The sequence below is a fragment of the Candoia aspera genome, chromosome 6 (assembly GCF_035149785.1).
Source record: "Candoia aspera isolate rCanAsp1 chromosome 6, rCanAsp1.hap2, whole genome shotgun sequence".
NCBI lineage: Eukaryota > Metazoa > Chordata > Lepidosauria > Squamata > Boidae > Candoia > Candoia aspera.
This window is the reverse complement of record NC_086158.1, coordinates 98,488,233-98,507,883: the sequence shown is the minus strand read 5'-3', so window position 1 is coordinate 98,507,883 and position 19,651 is coordinate 98,488,233. Positions and strand designations below refer to the sequence as shown.

Genomic DNA, 19,651 nt, shown 5'->3' with positions numbered 1-19,651 from the left:
GTCAAGGCGTTTTAATCCCAGCTCTTGTCTCTCTTTGTATGTCTGACTAAGGGCAAAATAATAAGCGGCTATGAAAAGTACTTTCTCAGTATGCTTGCAAAGACATTTGTTTTCTGACAACCCCCAATCTGTAACCAGAAAGGCAGAAAGGCAGGACATTTCCCCCAAATGGAAGTGCAGAGGTCCTTGACGCAGGGATTAATTGCTGGGCCAGAATCAGCAGCTAACTGATCTTAAAAATCATGACTTTGCTGGCTTTTAAGGTATTTTATGCTTCTGAGTTTTTAAAAAGCGTGTCTCTCTCTGTGTGAATTCAATTTGTCTTCATCAGAATTCTAGCAAAAAGGTTTGATCCTAGTTCCTGAAATCTCGAACAACTACATCATTTGATAGAGTGAAGGGAACTATAGTAGGCTGTGCTCCAGTTACTCATTCTCTGGTTACCTCCTGAATGGACTGTTTTAATGCCCTCTACATGGGGCTGCCCTTGAAGAGTATCCAGAAGCTTCAGCTGGTGCAAAATGCTGCAGCATGGGCAGATAGAACAATACATGTTACATCTCTGTTCTGTGAGCTGCATTAGTGACCAGTTTGCTTTTGGGTCCAATTCAAGGTGCTGCATTTGACCTCTAATACTCAGCATGGCATGGGGCCCGGTTATCTGCAAACTGCCTCTTCCTTATTACATCCACCCTACTTTTGTAAGGTGCCCGGAGTCACTGTGCGTGAGTTGGGCGGCCTTATAAGTTCATTTAATAAATAAAATAGATCTACCTGTCCCATCAGGTCTGGCAGGAAAGGCACGTTGCAGGTCCTGTCTGCTGAGGAGCTCCATCTGATGGGACCCAGGAGACGGGCCTTTTCTGCCTTAGTACCCTGGAACACCCCCCACCTTGTGACCTTCCAGAAAGCCCTTAAAACCTGGGTTTTTCAGAAACCTTGGAGATCCCCCAGTAATAAGGAGACTGCACTCTGGCTGCATTATTTTTATTTATTTTTTATCAAATTTTATCACGGCACATCTCCCTCCCAAGGGTAGTTTACAATAAAATAAAGTTAAAAACCAAAACAATTATAAATACAATAAAACTAAGAATGGAATGGAATCAAGGTGGTCGAGAGTTCTTTATCAGCCTGCGAGTGTAATAGGTCCATCTGAAGTCACTCTGGGGCTCTGGCCATCCCCAAGTGCGGCTGTTCCCCCTTCCATCCCAAGCCTGCTGACAAAACCAGGTCTTTAATCTTTTTCGAAAGTCCAGGAGAGAGGTGGCCTGTCTCACCTCTGGGGGAAGGATGTTCTACCATACTACATTATATGTAGTATCTTCCATCTCATGATCTTGCTTTATTTATGTTCATCGTTTTTAACTGGCTGTATAGAATGTTTTAATTACCGGTTTTATTGTACCCCACCCAGAGTCAATTCGTGTGAGACAGGCGACCATACAAATTTGAGAAATAAAATAAATAGAGAAATATTGTTTATATTTGGAGTTTGGTTCAATCCCAATTACCAAGTTTTAGATGCAGGATTTGGAATCTTCTATATGAAGGAGCAAAGTCCTGAAGCATTGCTCCTGAGGCTACAGATACAGGCATTATTCCTCTAAAGGATCAGGAACAATTCATGCTGGCATCTAAATATATATATGTATATATATAGAGAGATTCTATATAGGCAGAACTGCTGTTATCTTTGTGCTACCTTAGGAGACAGCCCTGAACTGCAGGCTGCACTGAAAATCAGGCTTAGTTGTCCCAACACTGTATAAGATCAAAGCCTTACTGAAAAGTGGGGGGGGGGGGGAAGACAATTCAAAACCACCATAATCACATTTCCCAATATATTACCTGGAGAAGGATCATAGAGAACAATCATACTTCCCAGGTTTTGCCAAATTAGGAGTTGTCTTGGCTTGATGCCAGACAATTTATCATTAATCTGCTGGAGGGTGGGAAAAAAGCACATGTCAGCACTGAAACAGAACATTTATTTATTTATTTATTTATTTCTCAAATTTCTTACACCACCCATCTCCCCCCAAAAAGGGGGACTCTGGGCGGTTTACAATAAGATCCACAATTAAAACCATAAAAATATAAATTACAATATAAACAGCCCATAAATACTAATTTAAAGTTCTTCACACTTAGGATATTGAGTAGAAGGATTGTTTTTCAGAGGCTGGTCTGCCAGGTAGTCAGTCAGTCAGTCTATTTATTTATTTGCACAGAAAGAAATATCAATTATTGCACTAGCAATGACTTGCTATTCTGCTCGGGGGGAAACATTTAAATCTACTTTAGCGGCACTCAGTTACCAAACCACAAACTGCAAAATGAGACAATTATGTTTCAGATTAAAATCCCAATTTTCCTAGAGGTAATGAAAGAAAAGTATAAATTTTAATGACATTAATAATTTACGGAGCCACAAAGAGTTCCAGGAAAATCTGTCCCTGAGGGAAAAGGAAAAAAAAAATGGAAGAAGATGATTAAACTTTAATAGTCTTGGGGACGGTGAGGTGGGTGAAAAATGTGTTGATTTATATGCCATATTTACAGCAGGGTTAGCACTGAAACAGCATGAGGTGGATTCCCCACATTTGCTTCTGTGGGTTTATCAAGGAGCAACCTATTAAAGATGAGGAATGGTTAGCCCAGCAGGGCACACATAAAGATGCTTGATGCTCACTCACTGAAGAGTAAGGTAACAAGAGTGTTAGACCTACGGGCACAAGACTGTATAACTTGGAAGGTTGTCACATGCCCTACTTTGTGAGAGACGGTGAGGAGACTGGGGTTTTGCCCAGCTGCGTGGGCTCATATGCAACGTCATAAAGGAAGGCCTTAAATTCTAAGGAAAAACTGATCTCCCTCCTCCTCCTCCTCCTCCTCCCTAGCATTTTCCCATCATTGCGGGGTCTGCTTTTTGGATCCTGAAATGCCACTTTGCCCAATCGTCTGCATCCTCAGGGTGCAGAGCCTCGATCTGCATGTCCTTATTGATGGTGTCTTGCCATCTCTGTTTTGGTCATTTAACGCTATAAAAGACACAGTGTGACACTATGGATTTCCTTGTTCTGCTGCTTGGGATGACAAAGGTTGGACTTGGGAAGCAGAGCAGGAAGATGTCATGTAACATATTTTGTAGTTTTACATGTTTTTTTAAAATATATATATATATATATATATTATTTTATTTTATTTATCAAATTTTGTCACTGCCCATCTCCTTCAAGAGATGTTATATTACCCTGCAGAAGAAAAGTGTGGGGTTCATGCTGGTAAATGGCCACTATAAAAACAGCGCACAAAATTTTGGCTGCCTAATCCAGGAAAAAGGATATGGTGTTGCTGGAAAAAATAGTTTAAGAGACATTAAATGTATTAGCAGATTAAAGCACGGTCTGTAAAATGAAGGCTGGGCATGTAGAGGTTTATAGATAAATTAAAGAAAGAGTAGGGCCTTCTTGGTTATCAGCACCACAGCTGAGAGATTTCAGCTGCTCCCATGCTGAAGACCACTGAAGGCATGGTTTCCACCCAGGCATTTAGGGAAGACTTCTACCCCAGGACCAGATTACTTTTAAAAATAGCTGTAATTTACTTTTTCATTTTTTGTTTTGTTTTTTCATAGGCAGCTAAGCAGACATTTGTCTGCCTAAAAGATTTTTCAAATTATCTCAGGGATTACATATAGTCTACAAGGCTGATTAAGATTTTCTACCAAAATAATTTCGTTGTGAGCCTCACGGTTCATATGCACCATTTCCATCAAAGTTAGCTATGCTGATGACGAGAAGCTACGGAAGTTGAAGAGATCTATCTTCAGGGAGGCCTGTCTCTTACATGAACCTGGATTTTAGTGGAAATGTGTAGTCACCCATGGATTTATTAGCCAGGAATGACATCGGACAAGGGACAAATAAAGCCTTTCGCACCAACAATGAATGGGGCTGTGCGTGAAAACAGAAAGTGAGAATGTCTAGACGGTGGCAGAAATAACAAAGTAAATAACCATCCACCATGTCTCGAATGGATAGCAGGGCCCCTGACAGTCAAAATTACAAGAGCAGGTACTAAGAGGTATGCTGCAGAATTAGGCAGAGATGAGAGAGGACATTAAATCAAGGATCCATTGAAAGCTTCTGTAGAGGGAAAGAGAGCTTAACAGACAAGTATGGAAAAATAATAACAACACAGTACAGTTGTATTCACATATTGCTGCCCATTTCTATTCACATGTACTTCAAAGGCATTCTGTTGAGCCGGAGGCTTCCAGGATTGCTGATCTAACCACCTGTGATATACACATATAAATGCATGTGTTAATTGTTTTAGCAACATTTTGTGCACTAGGACATAGGATAAGGACGCAAGACATAGTGGAAACATCTGAATTATTATTTTTTTAATGTAAAAAAAAATATGTTCCATTCTCCAGCTGATGACCTCCCAGAACAATAATGTAATTTTAAAAACCAAAGTTTTGATGCATTTTATTTAGGTGCTGGTTTCCAGATGCCCAGTCTTTGCGCAGACCATGCAACTTCTTGGCTATGCTTTCATAAGCCCTTTTTTACCTGAATCAACCCTGATTCATAACATATAAATTGTCCTTAATGAATAAGGCTACCAGACACTAAGAGCTGGTACACAGATGCAAATCCATCACTTGAGTGATGACTTGATGTCTGAATGGACCATTAGAGATTGAACACCCTGGAGGGACTTTTGAAACCACCACATAATGCTTTTAAACAGAGTCAACTATTACATTCTGCTTTCAGTCATCAAGTGATAGACATGCATTAGAGAACTCATGTGAATTAAAAGTTATTCCAAAGTTTTAGAGAAGAGCTACTTTATAGGACTGTGCAAAACATTTTGTTTTAAACTCAGGGAAGGAAAACCTTCCAAGCTGGCTGAGTTTTAAGAGGACAAAACCCAGAATGCATTGACTATTCCATATTGTGCATTGAACAAACTTCTCAAAATATTTTGAATATACCAACGGGAATTCAAAACGAACTCAGTGCTCCCTTGTTACTCTTCTTAGACAACAAAAGGAGGTACAGTGGTAATCCATGCTGAGTGCTACTTACCATCCAATGTACAGAAAGATCAGCCAAGTGGGTCAGATTTTTAAATTCTCATAGCAAAGAATGAAAACAGAAGTTGAAAATTGCCTACTAACCATAAAAGAATAGCAGGGCGTGATGTAGCATGGATTCATTTTGATACAGTCTAGGAATAGGACAATACTACCAAAAAATAAGCTCATGATGAAATTCGTTGCATACTTAATAATGTATAAACAAGTGCAAACTGCTATATCTCAGCCCTTGACATTCAGTAATATTCAGTAAATCAACAAAAGGAATATAGGCTTTGAATCTGGACAGTGAAAAGCTCCATGTGCAATAATTAAGCATCAGTATCTTCTCAGAATTCATATACTTCTGTTTTGGGTATTCCTATCTAATATCTTACCAGCAATGTCTAAACATTCAGTAGTAGTTGTGAATATTAACATTAACATTGGAGTTCCTTAAAAAAAAAGTCTGCTAAGGCATAAATGAAAATGTGGGATTATTTTCATAATGGTAAATGTTGCAAATATTTAGTTTCAAAGTGTATAGTGGGAGCTTGGCCAATATGGACATGCAAAGGAGTATTTTTAGATTAGCCTGTTAATGGATTATTTGTCCTGAAATTTGGTATTTTCAATTTAGCTATCAATATATTCTAATGTAATGTAAAAGTAACACAGCTAAAAAGAAAGGATAAGCTATCATGGAAATACAACAATCAAATGTCCATGATCTAGTCATATCACCCTGCTAGATATTAACCTTGGTATCTGTCCTAACAGCCAGGAACCACGCTGAGATGAGGAGCAGGTCTCTAGTGCTTTCTTACTGCTGCATTAGACAGAAAATCCTAACAAACTGAAGAAGCGTGGGAAAAACCCAGACAGATAAACCCCAAAGGTTAAGGCGGGTCTGATCTGTGTCTCTTTGGATGGCTGCTCAACTCCTCAGTACTACGCATGCGTTTTCCCCCTGGATAGGGGCCCCCTCCTGCTCACCATCAGTGCTCATGACAATTGCCTACTTCAGATCACCTCTAAAGGACTCCTTCAAATAAGCTTAGCTCCTGAGGACTACCAGGATTGTTTTCCTTGGCAGCAATAAAATACAGAGGGGGTTTCCCACTGCCTTCTTCCTGAAAGAGGTGTTGTTTTTTTTTATTTTCCAGTGCAGTCTACAAGAGAATTCTGACTAGATCTGGTACTTCTGGCTATCAGAATCTTGCCAAGGATCTAGGATAGTTAAAGATATTGTCATAATGTATGTGCTCTTCCAAGTAATATAACTGTCCTAACAGCCAGGAACCACGCTGAGACGAGGAGCAGGTCTCTAGTGTTTATTACTGCTGCATTAGACAGAAAATCCTAACAAACTGAAGAAGCGTGGGAAAAACCCAGACAGATAAACGCCAAAAGTCAAGGTGAGTCTGTTCTGGGTTTCTTTGAATGACAGCTCAAAGTCTCTAAACTACGCATGCGTTTTCCCCCCTGGATAGGGGCCCCCTCCTGCTCGCCATCAGTGCTCATGACAGGATCTTTGAGATGTCACCAATGACATGAAAATTATATTGATTATCCTGACCAAAATCCAATGTCATTTGCAAAGGTCTGTTAATATTTATACTTCCAACAGAAACAACCACATAGCTCTGGGATAAACCAAACCATTAAAATGTTGGGTATTAACATTAAGTTATTTTTTAATTTTTTATTTAATAGAGTTATTTATTAGCTGCAGCCTTTGGACATTAAAAGAATTGTTCCTAAGGAGAGATTATTGCTAAAGCAAACTAATTATCCTGAAAACCAATTACAAAGTGGAATTAAACATTAAAACAAAGCATAATACAGAGGGAAGTTAACTGAATTTAATTCCTGCCTTGTGTTCCTATCAACCAGACACAGCATTTTTGAAGGTAGGTCAAACAGACCACAGACCTCTGGAGAATATTTGAAAATCTGGAGACTTTAACACCAGGGATGTTTTTCATTGTGGAAGTCCATCATTACAGACTCTGGGTTTTGTTTAGCCTTATGTCTGCTATTAAATATTTAGGATCTATTTGGGCTTTGAATAAGGATCTTGTTGTATTTGTTTTGTCTGGAGAACAGCCCTCAATGTTTCTGCACCCACTTGAAGTACCAAAGCAAACATATGTTGACTGTTATGGACCATATTATGGAACCTTTGATTTAACTGCATAATAATATGGGGGGGGGGAAGCAAACACTCTGAATATGTCTAAGTTCTCACGTACCAGATTTACAAAAGTGGACAGAGCATGGCATACTTTCCTCTGACAATAAGTATGCTGGATTAAAGAAACTAAGAAGGATAATGACTAGTTGATGGTAAGGAAAGTTCTGGCTTTCATAGCACGTTGTTGGATATATGATCACTTAAATTAGCTGAAAACCATTAACCAGAATGACCATAAATGGAAAACCTGGAAGTCAAGCAGGACCTCTATCCTTTCGTTTTGCAACTTGCAACTAAATCTCTTTTTTGGCATTTCAGCATTGTTCTTGCATTTATCTTCACATAGAGGGAAGGTAGAAATTCATTATAATCCATTCAGGCCTGGAAAACAGAACTCCAGTTAATGAAACTCACACTGATGCTGGAGGACAGCTAGAAGGACGTTGCCACCTAGTATGGACATATTGCAGGATAAGGCTTCCTGTTTGCAACAGTCATTGTCACTGAAGTGCTCAAGGGAGGGGCTTTGGAATGCCCCAAACATTCACATGCTCAGCACTTCAAAAACAAATGTTACCTCTTTGCAGTCACTGACTGCATTGACTGCGTTGATTAAAGAAAGTAATTTGTCTAACTTTGTTCTATTTGGAAACCCCTTTTGGACTTTTCACTTGAAACTGAAAAAGATGACATTTTAATTTGGGGATTTGACAATTAGGATTTTATAAGAATATATAAATAATGTGTTTTATAGTTAAATTAGAGTAAGAGGCTAATGTACTTTTATGCTTGTATCTGTACTGAGAACGGTTGGAAGTCACTGTTTTTTCTATGTCTCTTTCTTTTTATTTCTGCACTTTTAAATGTGTTCTTTTTTCATTATTTTGTTCTTCTTTCAATTTCTTTTCTATTCTTCTAAGCTTTATTTATATTCTGAAATTTAATAAAGTTTCTTTAAAAAAACAAACCCAAAAACTTTATGAAAAGATCTAATTCTTCCTTTGAAGTCAGTTGCATTTAACACACTGGATATGTGTTAAATGCAACTGACTGGATGTTATATAGCTATTTGAACTTGGTACCCACCATAACCCCATCCTCAAAACTTTACTATATTATACAGATACTCAAATTTATTCTTGTCTCATGAACTGCTGACTGATAGCTTAGAGGTAAATTTCACCAATGCTTTCCCATCCACGGCCTTGAATCTGTGTGCATCTCTGCATGTCTGTGTGTGAGAATGAAGGGCTGTATATACATCCTCACGCAACACACATCTCCCCCACGCTTGCATTTCATTTTAAGATCGTAAATTTCCACAGCTCGACACAACACCTACACCAATCCTCTATAAATGTTGCAGAGACTATAGAGTGTAGTATATTTATGTGAGCATAAATACTGATTTCCTGTGTGTGTTTTACATGATTTTTTTCAAAAAACCAAGCTATTACAAAAAAGCAAGTTCCTTAAACATCACAGAGCCAGAAGATTCATAATAGCCTTTTGGAGGAAGCAATTTTATACCCACCACCTCCTTTTAATTTCCATGCATTATGCTTAAGCTGGCAAAAACAATTTATAGTTTTTGCTAACATGTATAACAGCCTTCCTCCCCAGTGATTACTGAAAAACGAAGGAGAGTAAACTGTAAACAAAGACATCTGAAATTAAACTTGAGGTTCTCTATATAATGCATTAGCATGAAATAATAAACACATCTTTCTCTTAAAAACAACAACAAAAAGGCCATGTTCTTAAGTTATACAAATGATGCTTCTGTTAATATATGTTTTCTACTATAGATTAAGGTTACTATGGTAACTAAACATTTTGGCCAGGTGAAGAGGTTGAGTTTAATTGTCCCCTTTTCACGAGTTAATGGTTGCATTGCCTAAGGGAGGAACTTGCCTGAACTTGTTTTAGTTTCAGTTTCCCTTCTGTGTAGGCTTGCAGAGAATATGCAGCTGAGAGAAATCTCTCCTCTCAGCAAACAGCCTTTAAATATGTTTATTTTCTGTAAATAAAAATATATTTTTATAGAAATGCCTGGTGTGTGACTTTTCTGATCTCTCCTGGGCCAAATGCTTTCTAGCACTCTGCCAACAGCTTATGGGCCCAGTAAGCAGCCCAGTAAGCCCAGTAAAACCCAGAGAGAATAGAGAGATCAGCTCCATACTTCATGCACAATTTAAAGGCAGGTAGCAAAGACCTGTCAAGATTTTCTTTGTAGCCACCTGGAGATTTTCCAGCAACTGCCAGTCTACAGGACAAAGAAGCCAGCTGAGGTGATTTGCAAAAGAAGGAAGAAGCCATGGCTACCTCCCAGCCCTCAGTGATGCCTCTGGAGAGCCTACCAGAGACCAGCTATTTGAATTGGGCCCTGAAGATGGAGATGTATCTTCGCAGAGAGAATCTTTGGCTGCCAATTGGTGAGCAAACCACCCAAAACCCCAGTGCTGAATGGCTTAGACAGGATGAGTGGGCTAGAGCCACCATTATCCTGGGAGTTGAGGACAATCAGCTAGTCCATGTGTGAGGTATGCAGTCTGCAAAGCAACTTTGGGACGCTTTGAGAGACTTATATGTAAAGGCAACAGCAGGGAGTAAAGTTACCCTGACAAAAAAGCTGTACAAAGCCTACCTTGCAGAAGGAGATAGCCTTCCTGAGCACCTGCATTATATTCAGCAGCTGTTTGTTGAGTTGCAGGAGAGAGGAATTGAATTTACACCTCTCACAAAATCCTATATCCTCCTGTCCTCACTGAATGAAACGTGGGACATGCTGATTTGTACCCTGGAGGCTATGCCTGAAGCAGACCTCACCCCATCATATGTTACACAGCGCTTACTTGCTGAATGGGAGAAGAAAGGAAAGATCCCCCCCATCTCTTCTGGAAAGCTGCAGTACCAGAAAACAAGGGAAAAGAAGGGAAAGGAAGCTGAGGCCACCGCGCTAGCCAGCCAGTGATGCTTCGCCTGTGGTTCAGCTGGACATTTGCAGAAAGACTGTGCCTTGAGACCCAAGAGTAGAAAGACAGAGAAGAAGAACACAAGGGCAACACAGAAGAAGGCTCTTCAGACAACCCAAACTGCACAGGTTGCTGAGAAGGGTAATTCTGATGTATGGGTGTTAGATTCTGGGGCCAATTGTCATTTATATAATTGTAAAAGCTCTTTTGTGTCACTATCTAAAACTGAAAGACAAAGTGTATCTTTGGCTGATGGGTCTGTGACCAAAATTATGGGACAAGGTGACTTGTATTTATCCTGCTTGGGAGAAACTAAAAGGTGTGTTGTATGTGCCAAATTTACAATCAAACCTTTTATCTGTGGCACAATTGGCTGCAACAGGGTATGTCATAACATTTAAGGAAAATGGTTGTGAGATACGTAAAAATGGAAAATTGTGTGCTACTGGTATATTAAAAGACTCCTTGTACATTGTGCAAAATGCAAGGAAGCCAAGCTGCAAGGCTGCAGTTGGCAACACACCATATCATGACCAATGTGCACACCCGATGCACAGGAGATTTGGTCATGCTAATTTCAAGTATATAGCACAAATGCCACAGCTGTGTGCTGACCTAAAGATAAAACCCTGTGATAAATACTTAGTCTGTATAGTTTGCAAAGAATCCAAAACACTGAAAGCTCCTGTGAGTAAGCACAGTGACAGAGTTACAACTAGACCTTTGGAAATTGTACACTCTGACATTATTGGTCCTTTGCTCCAAGTCTTGGACAAGCAAGGTATGCAATGACCATCATGGATGATTTCTCAAGATACACATTTATCTACATCTTAAAAGACAAAGATGAGGCATTTGAGAAATTAAAAGGTTTTGTGACATGGGCAAATGGAAAATTCCCTAGGCCTGTATCTGCACTCCAGTGTGACAGAGGAGGAGAGTACCTTTCTCACAAATTCAAAAGGTTCCTAGCAGAAAAGGGGATAGAACAAATTCTTTCTAACCCTTACACCCCTCAGCAAAATGGTGTTGCTGAAAGAAAGGGCAGAACCTTGCAAAATGCAATGGAATGCATGCTTAAAGATTCACATTTATCCTTTAAGTATTGGGGAGAGGCAATATCTACTGCCTGTTATGTACAAAACAGATTGTATAACTCTGTGATTCAGGACACTCCATTCCATTTGTTTTATAGTGTGAAACCAAAGGTAAACCATCTTAGAGTGTTTGGTAGCACTGCTTGGGTTCATATTCCAAAACAGCAGAGAAGGAAAGGAGGCCCCACAACAAAGAAAGCCATCTTTGTTGGCTATGAACAAAGCCAAAGGAGCTACAGGTTCATAATGGGAGAGAAATTAATAATTAGCAAAAGCGCTTCTTTTGCTGAACAAAACTGAGGGAGATTAAATTCTAGCTCTCCAGTTGATCTGACCACCACAAGAGAACAGCAAGGACTTGCTGATGGTGATCTTTTGCCTGATGAGGACATTAAACCAGAAAAGCAAACTGAAGATCTGTCTGATGAGACAGATGCTTCTCAGGAAAGTGATAGGAGTCAAAATTTAAGCCCTGTATTACCTTGCAGATCTCAGAGGAGTAATAAAGGCATTCCTCCATCACGTTTTCAGGCTGAAACAGTAAAGGCTTTTCACATATTCACAGAACCTGAGTCTTTAGAACAAGTGAATGCTTTACCACCAGAGATTGCACAAAATTGGCATTCTGCCATGCAACAGGAGTTAGCATCCTTGAAAGAAAATAAAACATGGAAACTGGTAAATCTACCTCCCAATGAACGCTGTCTCGGTTGTAGGTGGGTTTTCAAACTAAAAAGGGATGCTGATGGCAAAATCCAAAAATATAAAGCAAGGTTGGTTGCAAAAGGGTTCACTCAAAGGAAAAATTTAGACTTTGACAAGACTTTTGCACCAGTTACTAAAGGTGAATCAATTAGATTACTGTTAAAAATTGCTGCACTCAAAAGAATGTCAGGTCACCACTATGACATTCAAACTGCATTTCTCTATGGTGATTTAGACCACAAATTATACATGCAGCAACCCCCTGGCTATGAAAAAGGGGAGAATCTAGTCTGTGAACTGCAGAAGTCAATCTATGGGTTAAAACAAGCTGCTAGATCCTGGAACCAAAAATTAGATGAAAAACTGCAGAATTTTGGTTTTGAAAAAGGAAAAGCAGATCCATGTGTATATATGAAGAAAGACAAACAAGGCTGTATGTATCTGTGCATTTATGTTGATGATTTGCTGCTGTTCACATCAACAGAAAAACAAAGGCTTGATTTTGAAGCCTGCATGAAAAGCCATTTCACATTAAAAAGCCTTGGAACTGTAACAAATTACCTAGGTTTGGAAATACACAGGAAGAAGGATGGTAGCTTTCTGTTAAACCAAAGGGGAGATAATGTTAAAATAATGTGAATGGAAAGACATACAGAGTTGTGAAAGAAAATTGGTTTGTGTCTTATTCTGTAGTATAAAAAGGGGTGTGTTAATATATGTTTTCTACTACAGATTAAGGTTCCTATGGTAACTAATCATTTTGGCTGGGTGAAGAGGTTGAGTTTAATTGTCCCCTTTTCACGTGTTAATGGTTGCATTGCCTAAGGGAGGAACTTGCCTGGACTTGTTTTAGTTTCAGTTTCCCTTCTGTGTAGGCTTGCAGAGAATATGCAGCTGAGAGAAATCTCTCCTCTCAGCAAACAGCCTTTAAATATGTTTGTTTTCTGTAAATAAACTTATTTTTATAGAAATGCCTGGTGTGTGACTTTTCTGATCTCTCCTGGGCCAAATGCTTTCTAGCACTCTGCCAACAGCTTCTTCTAAATGACCAGAGATTTATATACAAACATACTGGATTTTTCTCCTGCTGCTTATATTGCGTCATTGGCTGTTACATCAGTTTTCAGTATGGGCCTTTAAAAAGTATAGCTTAGAATCGTTTTTGTTTAAAGACAAACTGTGCTATGACCAGCATAAATATAGGGCACTTATCCTTTAAATGGGATTTGGTCCACATACCTCAGACATGTACATGCGTCCTTCTTGCAAAACTGCATAATAGTTATATAGTAAAGGTTACAGTGCATCAGGTTAATAGTGAATCTTCTATAATGTCCATATACTGCAAAGACCACATTATTATGCAAGACTGGTGTTTTCTCCATTGTCAGTAGTAACTGCTCACAAGCCTATGGTCCACCACTAGGTATATACCTGCATCTCTTAGTGTTTTATGGAAAGGGCCTTTGCACCTTCAGGTTGTGTGCCAGTTGTGCCTTTTCCTGGATTGGGAGGCCCTGGTTACTGTCACTCATGTCCTCATGACCTCCCATCTGGACCATTGCAGTGCAATCTATATGGGGCTGCCCTTGAAGAGGATTCAGAAGCTTCATCTGGTGCAGAATGAGGCAGCATGAGTAGTAAATGGCGCTGGTTATTCAGTGCGTGTAACACCTCTACTTTGTGAGCTATGCTGGTTGCTAGTATGTTTCTGGTGCAATTCAGGGTGCTGCTTGTGAACTTTAATGCCCTTCATGGCTTGGGGCCAGGTTACTTGAGGGACCATCTCCCCCCAGTTGCTTCTACCCATCCGATCCAGTCAGGCAGGATGGGCACACTTTGGATCCTGTTGGCTAAGGAATGCTGGTTGGTGGGGCCTAGAAGATGACCCTTTTCTGCCCAAAACCTTAACCATCTGGAACATTCTCCCACCCGAGATCAGGACAGCCCCGGCCCTGTTGGCTTTTAATAACCCCTTAAAGACCTGGCTCTGTGCCTGGGCCTGGGGCCCCGAGTGTGTGCAGGGACCGGTTTTGTGTTAATTTAGTTATTATGATGGGTGATGTATTCTCAGCTGCTATGTATCTTTATTTTTGTATTATTTTAATTTATTTTTAAAATTTTGTTCATCACCCAGAGTCATTTGGTGAGATGAGCAGCCATACAAATTAAACAAACAAACAAACAATGCTTGAAACTCCAAATTCAATAAATATTCCTAAAGCAAGGGAGTAAATTGTGGGAAATCCAATTCATTCAGTTTTTCATTAGCACAAAAAGGACTAGTGTCAGGAAGCATGAAAAAAGACACAAATGTCTTTTTTGTCTAATCTCTTGTTTTTATGTTGGTTGCTTGGTTTATGGCCAAGCTTGAGGGAACCATGCAATCCATAATCTTGTTTATGGGCCAAGGCAAGCACTAGGACAAAAAAGGTGTGGAGTTGTTGAGCTTGATCAAAGCTTGGGAAAACTTGCTGAAATACAACCGAGCAAAAGCTTGGTCAAGTTTGTTGATAAAGTGTCTGCATAGGGACTATGTATGTATGTATGTATGTATGTATTTACTATTGGTATAAAAATGCTAAATGATCTTTGGGTATGGTCACTTACAGTAATATAACAATCCTAAAGCCAGAATCTGTGTTCTAAGGCTTTTGTAAAAAGTTACAAGATTACATCACATATGCTAGAAAGGTCAGAGCTACTGTTCATTCTCTATCTCTGACCTCCCTGTACCAGGAATGTTAACAGGAGGATAACAGGAGAAGTGTGGTGAACCTCAGTCATAGTAAAAGCTGTTCCTTTCCTAGCAAAACATCACTGTCCCATAGTAAGCAGAGCACTTTTGACCCAACTTCAATGGCTCAAAAGTTGGATGGCTGCTCAACAGTTCCAGTTCTGAATGAGAACTCAGAGCAAAGAAGAATTGGATCCCATCACAGCTTAGGAAGGAGAGATCTCTGGAAAGCAGCCTAGTTTGAGGAAATAACAGTTTCTGAACATATGCCAGCAAAAGGAGAAGAATCACGGCCTGTTCTTTGCCTTCGACTTTTTCCAAAAACATACTTTAGCTTCCAGCATCTTCTTACACCAACATCCTGTGTAATCTCTGCTACCTATAACATTCTGAAATAGTCAGGGTTTTTTTGGATTGGAGGGATAAATATTTATGTGACCTATAAACATAAGTGAACATAATGCAAGAGTTATAAGGAGTCGAGTCTTGAGTCTGCGGAAGTTGTGTATGATGCATGAGTGAGCATTGAGAATAAAGGAAATGAGCCAGCCATACCAGTGATCTCCAGTATTAGCATTCCAACACAGATCAGATGGATCACAATAAGGTGGAAGCAGGCGAGATGATTTGCTTCATGTCAGAAGATTTATTGCAATTTTGATAAGATTTTAGTGGTGCCTGGACTGACCTGACTTTGGATCACTACACTACATAGAACATCTGCATGGATACCCATTGGAGGGTATAAAGGGATGAAGGTAGGTAAGCGACACTGAATAATTCTCTTACTTTGGGTGAACTGCTCCCGTTGACCTCTTCTGCCCAAATCTACACTGATTTGGGTACATAGCCTCCTTAGAAGAGGAATACAATAAAACACATCCCTCGCAGCCCTCCTGAATTAAGACACGCACCTCTTTGCATTGAGGAAGCAACGTGATAGACTGTGGCTGTCTCTGGGCAGTTTCTACTGGGACTGAGAAGAACACAAAAGGGGCAGGTATACTGCAGCTTGGAATGACTACCTGGGTAATAACTGCTGGCCACATCCCACTGATCCTCGAGTCGGTGCACTCATTTGAGACCCAGAGTCCAGTATGGACTGAAAGTGGACCAGTTTAACAAAGTTCTTTTTATATAATTATGTAATCTCTCTAGCTTCTCTATATTACCACTAGCAGATTCCACTTGTGGCAATGTTTACACTTTTACACATGGTATTAAAGTTCACAAACCTTATTACATGAGCTTTCATGCCACTGCAATTAAAAAGCTAATCTAAGCAGCTTACAAAAGCAGTACTCAATTCATTATTCAGTACCTGATGTGATAACAACAACATCCAAAAAGAAAACACAATCACAACAGCATCCTTGGAAGGACCCACACACATTCCGTACATCTGTACTCCATATCAATCCTCAAATGCCTGCTTAAAGGAACATATCTTCACAGATCTTCTCAAAAACAACTACAAGGCTCCCATTCTTATTTCTGGGGCGGGGGGAATGTCAATTCCACACAAGGGGAGTTCTAACAGAGGTGGGGCCTCTTAATACAGCTTCTCTACCAGCAAGATTCGGGTAGGAGATTTGGCCTGCACATGAAATATATGGGAAACGCATGGGAAGTGGTGGTTCTATTATATCACCAACCAAAAGTCAGAAAGGGGTGCCCTATAATTTGGGGAGGTGGGTGGAGAATTGAGGTTGCTTTGGAAAGTATAAATGGTTTGTTGCCAGAAAAACTGAAGAAATATTTGGTGGGAAACAATAAGATGGATGGGGAAAAGAAACCATAGGCCATGCCATTTATGCATAATTGTCTTACCTCATTTACGTAGACCCAGTGACTATCCTTGGAAGCCAGGTTGGTTTCCACAGCCTGGAGAGGGAAAAAAAGATGGGATGGGGGGAGAGAAACAAGCGAATAAATAATTAAGATAGAATACGGTAGATCTGCAAAGCACGATCATGTGTACTTATCTGCTACAATATGCTTAGATTTTTTTTTTATTTCTAGCAGAATTAATAGGTAAAAAAAGAGATAGCTAAAGGATGTCACACAGGTCACTGAAACTTGCATTGGTTCCTCCAGAAATATACCCCACAGTCACACAATCCTGCAGAACCAAAAGGAATACCTTCATTTTAGAGAAAAGCCATAAGCAACTTTTGTTTTCCCCCAGCACTAAGTAATCCTCTCACACTCACACTATTTTTTTAAGCAGGAGTTCCTTAATGGATCTGCCAAGATAGCCAACAAGAACATTTTTTGGATAGAATCAAGGCCACATGGTGGGGTTTTGGCTTCATAACGTGTGAAATTCTGCTAACAGTGTTCAAAAACGAAAAGGATGCCATTCTCCAAGCATTATGAAAGCACACACCTAATGCAGAGATTAATCAATTGCTTCAGCAACAAGCTGACACTTTTACGCCTTTTTATGTACCTAAAGTGAAGTGGTAATCAGAGAATTTACCCAGCATGTTGCCCAGATTGTAGAGTATCCAACTTTCCAGGACATGCACCAATTCCCTGGAGCTCATCCAACTCCATATTCCAAGACATCCAAGCAAATTTTGAGCAATTTATCTCCATAGCTCTGACAAGACATCAGTAAAACCAGATAAAGTCATCCAGAAGACACTTGGCTAAGGAAAGAGAAAGGAGTAGGATGGCTCCTGGAAAGGAATATTTCTTATCCCCAGTTAAGGAGGGACGGCTCAATTTTCTTCCCCCTGTATCATCTCCACATCATTTTAATAACCATAACCCCATTCAATGCTTTGCCATTAAAAAGAAGCCCATATGACACACTTCAAGTTTCTTTGCATTTTCTCCTAAATATATATTTTGAAAAATATATAAAATAATTAAATTATGTTTTTCTAATATATTTTCTCTCAACCTATGCATTTTTGTATGCGCTGCTTTCCCATCCCTAAGCATTTTTAACAGAGAAATACACAGCCCAAAGGTCACCCATAGACAGTCCAGGAATTAAAGTTTGGTTTTGCTTAAACATGTAGACCAAACAAAGTTCTCCAGCTTCCCTCCTGCTAAACTTGTATTTTACTGCTCTGTTGTTTTTTGCTTGATCCGCGTTCTCTGGCTTTGTTTTCATTCTCCTTTATTTGTCAGTTCAGGATCTCTTGCTACCATTGTTCCAAAGCAGCAGAAGTTGAAGATTTCCTACACGCAATGGCAAAGGTCAGATTTAGCCTCCTCACAGCCAGGCAAGTTTTTTGAACTTCATATCCTGCTCTGATTGGTACCATGCCATCTCACGGTGGCACAGTGTTCTGCAAATCTTCCAGAGTCAGAGTAGCCCTACCACTTCAAACCCTCTTCCAGCCCATCATATGGACATGCTCACAAAGAAGGATTTCCACATATATGCCAGTATGGTCATGCTTGTTTCAAAGTCAACTCTTAGCTCAGCCTTCTCCAACCTCAAACGTGTTGGAATATAACTTTCAGAAGCCCAGCATGTCCAATTTCTAACACAAAACTCTTGGGAGAGAAGCAGGTTGAGGAAGGCTGATCCAGGAACTCATTTTGCACAACATAATCCAAATGTGTTGTGAGACCTTTTAATGGAAATATGTTGGAGTGTGTAAAAAATCATTCAGTCACCCATATGCTTTGGGCACACTCATTTTTCATAAAATCTCCCAAGGCTCTAGTCTTCACACTGGACTAATGGCCTACAACATTTCCATCAAAGAAGAAAAACTTCAAGACAGATTGTGCATTAGAGGGTACATACTTTTCCGCTTGTATTTATTTCACCTTAAAAATCATTCAAATACCTCATTTCTGCAAATTTAGTGGAAAACAAATGGACAGCTTGTTTCCCCTTTGTTGTACCTCAGGCAGATTTCAGCAAGCAAACTGTTTTTCTTTCCCCCCTCCTTGGAAAAAAAATTCCATTCATTGTAGTCCATTAACACAATTGCCTAAAAATCTGTTCTGGAAAGTCAGGGGAATGTCTGGAACAGAATGAGGTGAAATGCTGCGGAGACACATTTGAGGACAATAAAAAGATGAAGATTGAGTTGAGCTTGACCCTGGTGATTTCATAGACACAATTATGCAACAGTATGGGATTGGTTTGTCACTGTTTTTTTCCTGCATTTTTTTTTTAAATTTACCCATCTAGCTTACAATCCTGGGATTTCCTTGATGTCTCCCACTCAAAAAATAACCAGATCTAACTCTCTCTATCCATTCTGAGATCAATCGAGGACAGTTAGAGGTTGCCTTCTGCTGTGGTCACACGTCACTGAAATCAGGGTCTTTGGATTAAGTTGATTTAAATGGTGAGTAAATATATTGCATACGTTGCTGTCAGCAAAGAGTTATGATATGGTCCTCCCACCTCCAACATATAAAACACTGAACCCTCAGGAATATCTCATGAAAGTTTTGTTGTCTCTTGCTTGACCTTAGATGAGTTCAAGCGTTCTGTCAAGAGATGGTATAAGAGTTGCATTTAAGAGATGACAATGACCTCTTTGGATGCCCACACTTGATTTGATCTAAAGCACAATTCTACACTTTGTTTGTGCATTTATCATTTTTTGTAATCTGCCCCTAAGATATAAGGTCTTAGGATAAGGTATCTGAAAAACTGAGAGAGTTCATAGATTAGAGAACATTCTCAGAGGACTTTTATCATCCGTGAACTAATTCTGCAGAAAACATTTAGCACCAGAAAATAAACTAATTTGAGCATGATCCCCCTTCTTAAGTATGGTAAGACTCCCAGACAGGTGAAGATAGCATTGACAAGTTCTTTGCTTCAGCTGCTGCAGAATATAAAATGAAACAGAATTC

The 19,651-nt window shown here is 39.6% G+C and overlaps 1 protein-coding gene across 1 annotated transcript in view; it reads right to left on the bottom strand.

Annotated features, from left to right (window-relative positions):
- GRID1 (glutamate ionotropic receptor delta type subunit 1) overlaps positions 1 to 16,689 on the bottom strand; it is a 133,357-nt gene extending 116,668 nt beyond the window's left edge. Inside the window, exon 1 of the mRNA XM_063307747.1 lies at positions 16,640 to 16,689. The gene's annotated coding sequence lies outside the window, so the exon portion shown is untranslated. The remainder of the gene's footprint in view (positions 1 to 16,639) is intronic.
- Positions 16,690 to 19,651: the final 2,962 nt, after the last annotated feature.